Source organism: Apium graveolens, unplaced genomic scaffold, assembly GCF_009905375.1.
Source record: "Apium graveolens cultivar Ventura unplaced genomic scaffold, ASM990537v1 ctg1623, whole genome shotgun sequence".
Lineage (NCBI taxonomy): Eukaryota > Viridiplantae > Streptophyta > Magnoliopsida > Apiales > Apiaceae > Apium > Apium graveolens.
Window position 1 is genome coordinate 20,299 of NW_027417332.1, and position 8,082 is coordinate 28,380.

The 8,082-nt window shown below is 34.8% G+C and overlaps 1 long non-coding RNA gene across 5 annotated transcripts; it reads right to left on the reverse strand.

The window, feature by feature from the left end:
• Positions 1–267: 267 nt before the first annotated feature.
• LOC141699996 (uncharacterized) lies at positions 268–4,284 on the reverse strand. 5 transcript variants are annotated; one of them, XR_012566198.1, is made up of 11 exons: positions 4,017–4,284; positions 3,454–3,523; positions 3,236–3,383; positions 2,900–2,990; positions 2,698–2,779; positions 2,478–2,564; positions 2,208–2,295; positions 2,018–2,101; positions 1,594–1,788; positions 784–941; positions 268–621 (listed from the first exon to the last, which is right to left on the reverse strand). It is a non-coding gene; the product is annotated as an uncharacterized LOC141699996 (long non-coding RNA). The 5 variants fall into 5 exon arrangements; XR_012566197.1 differs by having other exon boundaries at positions 2,698–2,833; XR_012566196.1 differs by having other exon boundaries at positions 2,018–2,090; positions 2,698–2,990.
• Between the last annotated feature and the right edge of the window lie 3,798 nt (positions 4,285–8,082).

The following is an 8,082-nucleotide window of genomic DNA, read 5'->3' on the forward strand; positions in this document are numbered from 1 at the left end:
CTATAGTTACATTTTCTATTTTTATGGTACCAAGTTAAGATGTAACCACATTTCTGTTGCAACACACCTGACCCTTTAGTAACACAAAAAATATGTTGGAATAGACTCTTTTGTAACACAATATTTACTATTGTAACACTTAATTCAATCTTTTGGTAACATTTTTAGATCTTATTGTAACATTCTTTTTTAACACTCTGATATTTATTGTAACATTTTTTTCAATTTTTACTAACATAAATATATCAATCGGTCACACTTGGAACATTAAAAACTTAAATACATTTAATTAAAAACTCAAAATAAAGTTTAAGTTCAACACAATATAAAGTTCCAAGTCACATATGTGTGGGAGGAGTTTTATACACGCCCTTAATGTTTATGAAATACAAATCAATTGTTTCTTTGAGCATGTAAGTTTCTTCATTGCGAATGTGACCAATGCACTTGCACTAATATCCACTACTCTTCCCTTTGAGCTCAAGATATTGTTAAAAGTAGACGAACTAACACCTGTTGTGCAGTGGACCACATCATCGTACTTTCTCCTTGATGGACTGATCAAAGCTCTACTGGAACAGCCTTTATAGTGCAAAGTTCTTCATTAGTTTGATGAACAACCTGATGAAGATTAATAAAATTTAATAAAATAAGCATCTGTAAAAACAGATGTTGCACAAAAAAAATACAGGAATGCAGGAGAGAGACCAAACAAAAAGAGAACTGGGACATTCACTTCTTTAAATGAAAAGTAAAAAATCTTATGGACATCCATTGACTTACCACTCATATTTTTTCTTCTTCATCGGCTATGCAAGGCATAATTTCTTTTAGTAGCAGTCAGAAGCAGTCGTAGGATTAACGGGATTAATGTTGCCATCTACATCTTTAATTTGAACAATAAAAGCATGGACTCCTTGATTCGTTCCATTAATCTGAAGCTGTTAAAGACCATAAAAAAGGTAGTGATTTTGTAGTAAATTAATGAGTGAAATAATCTAAAAATCAAGATAGCTCCAACTTGTTTGAATATCTATCACACTGCAGTAATATTTTCTAATTAACAAATTTGAGCTAATTTGCATCTAGATTGATGCAAGTGTAAGAAGATGCATGTGTCTTTAATTACTAACTATTACATTATCATATATGAATATGGAAAATGAGGAATGATGCAGAGAATGTACATTTAGTAATTGAAATATTTCAGAAAAATCCAATGCAAGAATCACGAGAATGGCATGACTCATAAAATTGTTCTAGATTTCGAAAAATGAATTGTTAAATAAATAGTACAAAGGACTGGGCCTGTCTCCATGTCAGCCGCTGCAATTACATAGTTGAGGTAGCTTACCAAGTACACATTCATCAATTCACTTTCAATATGCACTATGCAGCATTCTAGTATTAAATAATATTATACAAAGGAATAAAAAACAGGGCAGCAAACACATTCTTTATACTGTTTTTTTAACACATTCTATGTCCAAACCAATAGACTAAAATATTTGCTTTGTTAGTAATATAGGATAAGTATAGCACATTGTTTCTATTCAAGCAGACTACAAATGGAAAATACTAAAAAAACTTTACCGAGTAAAACTTATGTTGAGGACGCGAAAGTACAGGCTTTTCATTGTAAGCATTCATAAGCTTCTTTTCAGCTGCACTCAAGTTAATGTCCTCCATATTTGTTATTCGACCCAAGATCTTTAATCTTTCCCTATATGGTGCAACTGTGTCCAAAGAAAAACCCTTGACCTTTTCTGATTCATCATCAATTATCCTCTGTCCCCGAAAAAATCATGTATAAAGGTGAAAAGACAAATTTGCAACTGTCCCCAACATAAGATCATCCTTTTATATAAATATAATTATGGTTGGAATGCTAGTAACATATATGATTGACTTAATGTTACTAAACGACCACTGAAATTTACCAGATTGACATATTGAAACACGGTTTAAAGAATTGAGAAATAAATTGGCAAGGAAAAAACTGGACTATAATTTAAACCTGAATAGTTCTTCACTCTGTGAAAAGGGATGATATCTTGAAAACACATCCCTGAATCTAACATACGAAAGGCCTGCAAGTGCCCTGTCATTTATGAAGTAAATGTCGACTTGGATGAAAAAATCGATGTCAGCTTAGAACCCTTTGAAGTTCTCTGATAAAATAAATTTATAAAGACAAAAATTATAACCTTTCAATAAAATTTCTTAAAGCTTGAAACAGCGCAATCGAAACCTCTTCAAAGTCCCCAGGAGCCAACCAAAGTCCAGATGTCAGAACTATCAACAGTAGGGACAAATATACAGTCAAAGTCAATGATCGGCGAATACTGAATAGACAACTAGAGTACAAGAATTTTATAAAAAAAAGGTACCAACAATAAGGGCTTCAACACAACCAATACCAACATGACATGTAGCATTCCGGCAATAGATTCACTAGCAAGGAAAAGTATTTCTACCTCTTAATCTAGATACAGCAGCTTGAGCCTTCTCAACAACAGTTGAGTGACGTCCCGGTAGAAAAAGCCAAAGCTTCAGCTTTTCATCTGTATATATATCGTAAGCAAAAGCAAGTGACTAGATACCTTATTGCCATAAAGTATATTGAAATATAAGTGAAAACAAAAGAATAAAAATATGAGTGAAGGACCCTGTAGTCAAATTTTTAAGAATATTTACCAGGGTTATGAATACCCTGCGAAGGGTCCCGAGGTCCAACAAAACAATTGGTCCAAGCACTAAGAAATCCTTCCTTCTGCAACTATTGATGGGATGACAGAACCACTAGCGTATCAACATCTTTTTGGTCCGCTTTCTACTATCAAAATGTAGATAATGTTCCATGTCAATCAACTTGACAAAAATCAAAATTAATAATTACCAATTACAAAAGCAGACGTTCGATCAGGCAAGGACTTGAGACCAGATTCATGAGGAACAAACTGGAACCATGATACCTGCTGTAGACCTCCCTGCAGAGACATTCAGATCAAAGGCAAATCAAGAGCATGTCTATAGTCTAGAGCATGATAGTAACGACAAGAAAATAGATATATGCTATCTCAATTAGGTACTATTATTATGTCACACCGCAGAAAACGGTTTCTTGGATACAGGAAGATCTGTCACCTACTTGCCCAAATTTTAATGCAAACACATTAAGTACATATATCCAATAAATTCCTGATGAATATAGGTTTATATGAACTATAGTTACCATTAATCGGTGTAGCTCTACAAAGCTAATAAGAGGTCATCAACAAACTCCATATCCACAAACTCCATATCATGTTCCATTCTCCCTCGAGGAGCTGGTGTTCACCTTTAGCTACAGTTTGATTCATTGCAAGAGAGTCATTGATTTCCTGTAAAATAATCGGTCTGTTATAGACAATTCTGGATATAATGCAGTTTTGAGAACAGTATAATTCTTACCCTATGAATTGAAGCAGATGTGGAATCAGATGAGGAGCTTGATGTCACCAGGTATATGTTGCTCCTTTTCCTAATCATTTTTTCTTTCACTGTATTAGCTACATATGCTTACTCAGAAGCTAATAAATATTAGTTATATTTATCACAACTGCAAGCTTTCTGTCAAAAAATAATAGTTATCAAGCCTATTCTTTACAGTTCAAGGTTTTAGACGAGTCAAGTATTAAAATGGACATGATTTCATATCATTGTTTATTTGACTGAGTCTCCAACCCCGGTATTTTCAATACATAATTTGGAAACTAAGGTTGAGTACGGCCTTAAAGACAGGCTACTAGTAGTTTACTCTGTAATCCCATAATCCGAAAAATGGGCTTTTGAGAGATTAAGTGTACTAATCGAAGAATGATATACATAATACACATCAAAATCCCTTATTAGTTGTCAGGCACATTGCTTTAGTTCGTAACTTGACAAGTACAACAAAAATTAATTCAATAAATTCAAGATTTAATTCAAGAAATACCTACTTGAATGTGGAACTGAAGAAAATTGGAGCGTACCTGAAGAAAGCCCCAAATTACTACAAGAAAAAAAGCCCCAATTTCTACAAACATAAACACTAATCTCCAAGCTTTAAGATCCAGGTTCTAACCCGACTGAGAACCCTAATTAATACCCTAATCTTCAAGCTCCAAGCTCTGACCCAACTGAGAACGCTAATTTTGAACCCTATAATTTCCAAGAGATGTTGAAGAAGAATGCTTGAGAGTTTTAAGTGAGATGAGTTCTTGAGAGGGTGTATATGGCCTATTTTATTTTATTTTAGGAAAATTGAGCGGGTCAAATTTCATTTTCTGGACCTCCCAAAATTTGGTTAAAATTTGGCCAAAATTGATATTCTGCCAAAATATTTAGTTATATGGTAACACTAATTATAATATCAATGCTAACACTATCTTCAGTGTTACAATAACAATTTTATCATGTCTATGGTAACATCTAGTATTCGCTATTGTAACACAAACAGAAAATGTTATCTCAAATCAAATTTTAATGAGTTTAGGTAACATTTTTGTTTGTAATACCAAAAAAAATGTTGCTACAAGCCAGATATGGTGTAGTGAGTGCCCGGCTTGATTTCAAAAGTGTTAGCTTGAATAGCCGGATGAAGGATGCTTGACTGAATGTGTTAGATATATTTGATAATGTCATGGCTAATGTGTTTTATGTTTAGCTTTCAGATCTTACGTGAACAGGATAAATCAGTACTTAACTGTTGATCAGTACTTATACTGGAAGTCAGGACTTAAGGATATCAGTACTTATATTATCAGGAGATAATCATCAGAAGATAGATATCAGAACTTAAGTGCTGAAGGACAATCAGATAAGGACAGTAGCTGATTAAAGGAAAGAAGATTGAGATAAACATAAAGAGAGATATGCATGAAGAAGGAATTCCGTGAAGAATGGAATACTTGGAAGAAAAGATATCTGATTGATATATTTTAGGAAGCAGAATTATATTCCATATCAATTAGCGATTATCTTGTAACTATGTAATATATAAACACAGGCATAGGGTTTACACTATAAGTGTTATCATTATCGAAGTTATTATTCTACATAACCCTAGCAGCTCTCGTGATATTTGTTCATCACTGAGAGGTAACAGTTCCATACTGTAACAGAGTTTATTGTTTCAATAAAGTTTGTTTTCTGTTACTTAAGTTCTTAAAGTTCGATTTGAGTGTACTATACACTGTATTCACCCCCTCTACAGTGTGTGTGTGACCTAACAATTGGTATCAGAACATATCTGTTAATTTACATACAGTTAAAGATCCAAACACAATCATGTCGGACACAGAAACTCCAACTAAGCCTACCACAACTGAGGAACCACCAAAGACACTAATTCAGAGTCGGTATGAGACCATCAGAGTCCCCATACTGAGACCATCTGAATATCCCATATGGAAGGTAAGGATGACCATGTTCCTGGAAGCAACAGATCCAGAATACCTGGATAGAATCAAGGAAGGTCCTCACAAACCAACCAAACTCGCTGTTGCAGTTGCAGGTGAAGCAGCAATGACCGTACCAAAGGAGAAGAGTGATTATACTGCTGAAGACATAGCATCAATTGCTAAGGATGCTAAGGTACGACACTTACTGCATAGTGCCATTGATAATGTAATGTCAAACAGGGTAATCAACTGCAAGACTGCTAAGGAGATATGAGATGCTCTGGAAACAAGATGTCAGGGAACTGACACAATTAAGAAGAACAGGAAGACAATACTCACTCAAGAGTATGAACACTTTGACTCAAAGACTAATGAGTCATTGAATGATTTATATGATAGATTTGTCAAACTTTTGAATAATTTGTCATTGGTTGATAGAGAGTATGATCTTGAAGATTCAAACCTTAAGTTCCTGTTAGCTCTTCCTGAATGCTGGGATTTGAAGGCAACGACAATAAGAGACAACTACAATCTTGATGAAACAACTCTTGACGAAATCTATGGAATGCTCAAGACTCATGAGCTAGAGATGGAACAAAAAAGCAAGAGGAAAGGAGGAAAGTCAAGGACAGTCGCTCTTAAAGCTGAAGAAGAATTCCCCAAGGCAGCTTCCTCAAAGAAAGATAAGGGTAAAGCTCTTTTCATAAAGTCTGATATTGAGTCATCAAGTTCTGAGAGTGATGATGACTCAGATTCTGAAAGCTTGCATGAGACTAATGCTGATGAGGAGATGATGAAGCTGTGTGCTCTTATGGTGAAAGGAATCATTAAGATTGCATACAGGAAGTTCAGGAAGGGAAAGAAGTTTTCCAGAAAAAGCATAAGTTCTGATAAGAAGAATTTCAGAAGATCTGAAGGCAGAGAAGGAAAGTCTGACAGAGGAGATTACACCAATGTTAAATGCTATAATTGTGGTGAGAAAGGCCACATATCTCCTGACTGCAAGAAGGTAAAGGGTGACAGAGGCAAGGCTCTTGTCACAAAGCAGAAAAGCTGGACAGACACTTCAGACTCTGAAAGTGAGGAGAACTATGCATTGATGGCAAATGCTGATAAAGAAAGTGCTGAGAGCAGTTCTGAAGCTGCTGAAACAAAGGTACCTCAGACTACTTATGCTTTTCATACTGATGATATTAATGAGTTGAGAAGATATCTTAAAACCATGTTTGTTAGTTATAGAGATCAAACCTTAACATGTGAAAGATTAACTTCTGAAAATCTTGTTTTTAAGAAAAGAAATGATTTCTTAGAAAAAGAGTTAGTTATATTCCATCAAACTCAGAAGGATAGAGATGATGCTTTTTATGTTAGGGATGAAGTGCTAAAAATGAATGAATCTCTAAAAACTGAGTTAGAAAAGGAAAGAAAGATAATCAGGACTTGGACTAACTCTGGCAGAACAACTCAAAATTTGCTAAGTAGTGAAAATTGGAAAGAGGGCTTAGGTTATGGAGAGAATAAGAATGATAAAGGAACTGAAGAAATTAAGCCTGTTGTTAAGCAAAAGCCAAAGTTAAAACCTGTTAAGTTTGTAACTGTAAAGTCTAATAATGAGAAATCAGAAGTTAAAGAGGAATTAACTTCTGACAAACTAAAACAGGAAAAGACAGCTGAAGTAAACATAGGCTTAATGACAAAGAAACAGCTTAAGCATAAGCTGAAAGATGTCAAGAATGCAAACAAGATAAAATCACCTAGGAAAAATAGGAATGGAAAGGAAGGTGTGAATAAAAGCAATGATTATAAACCTGTTCCTGATGTTCCTAGGAAAACATGTCATAACTGTGGAAGTTCTAACCATCTGGCTTCTTTTTGCAGGAAAAATAAGAATATTAACTCCTTACCTTCAAAATCAGGAGTTAAGAGTCAGTCAGTTAGATACAAACCACAAAATCCTTGTTTTCATTGTGGTAGTTTATGGCATTCCATTTATACTTGTAAGGAATATCATAGTTTGTACTATGATTATTATCAAATAAAACCTTCTTTGAAGAAAGTTTCCATTGTTCCTTCTAGTGTAAATTCTGATTCAAAGTCTGATAATGTAAATTCTGATAAGAAAAATGTTAACATAAACTCTGATGCTAAATCCGCTGCAAATGTTAACAAACTTAATAAGGCCAAAGGATCCAAGCAAGTCTGGGTCCTTAAAACTAATAATTAGTGGTCTTTGTGATTGCAGGGCAACATGAAAAATATTCTAGTTCTGGACAGTGGATGTTCAGGTCATATGACTGGAAATAAGGCCCTGCTATCAGACTTTGTGGAGAAAGCTGGCCCAAGTGTTTCTTATGGAGATGGCAACATTGGAAAAACATTGGGATATGGCAATATCAATCTTGGGAACGGTTCGCTTACTTTTGGCATTGGCATCCAAGAACGAATGAGAAGTACATCACCTTGACGTCAAGTCCGCTTTCCTAAATGGTGTTCTCTCGGAAGAAGTCTATGTTTCTCAACCTAAAGGCTACGTGAAAAAGGGGCAAGAACACAAAGTTTATAGATTATTCAAGGCCCTATACGGGTTACGACAAGCACCCCGGGCTTGGTACTCACAGTTAAACAAGTGTTTGTTGAAGCTTGGTTTCGTGAAATG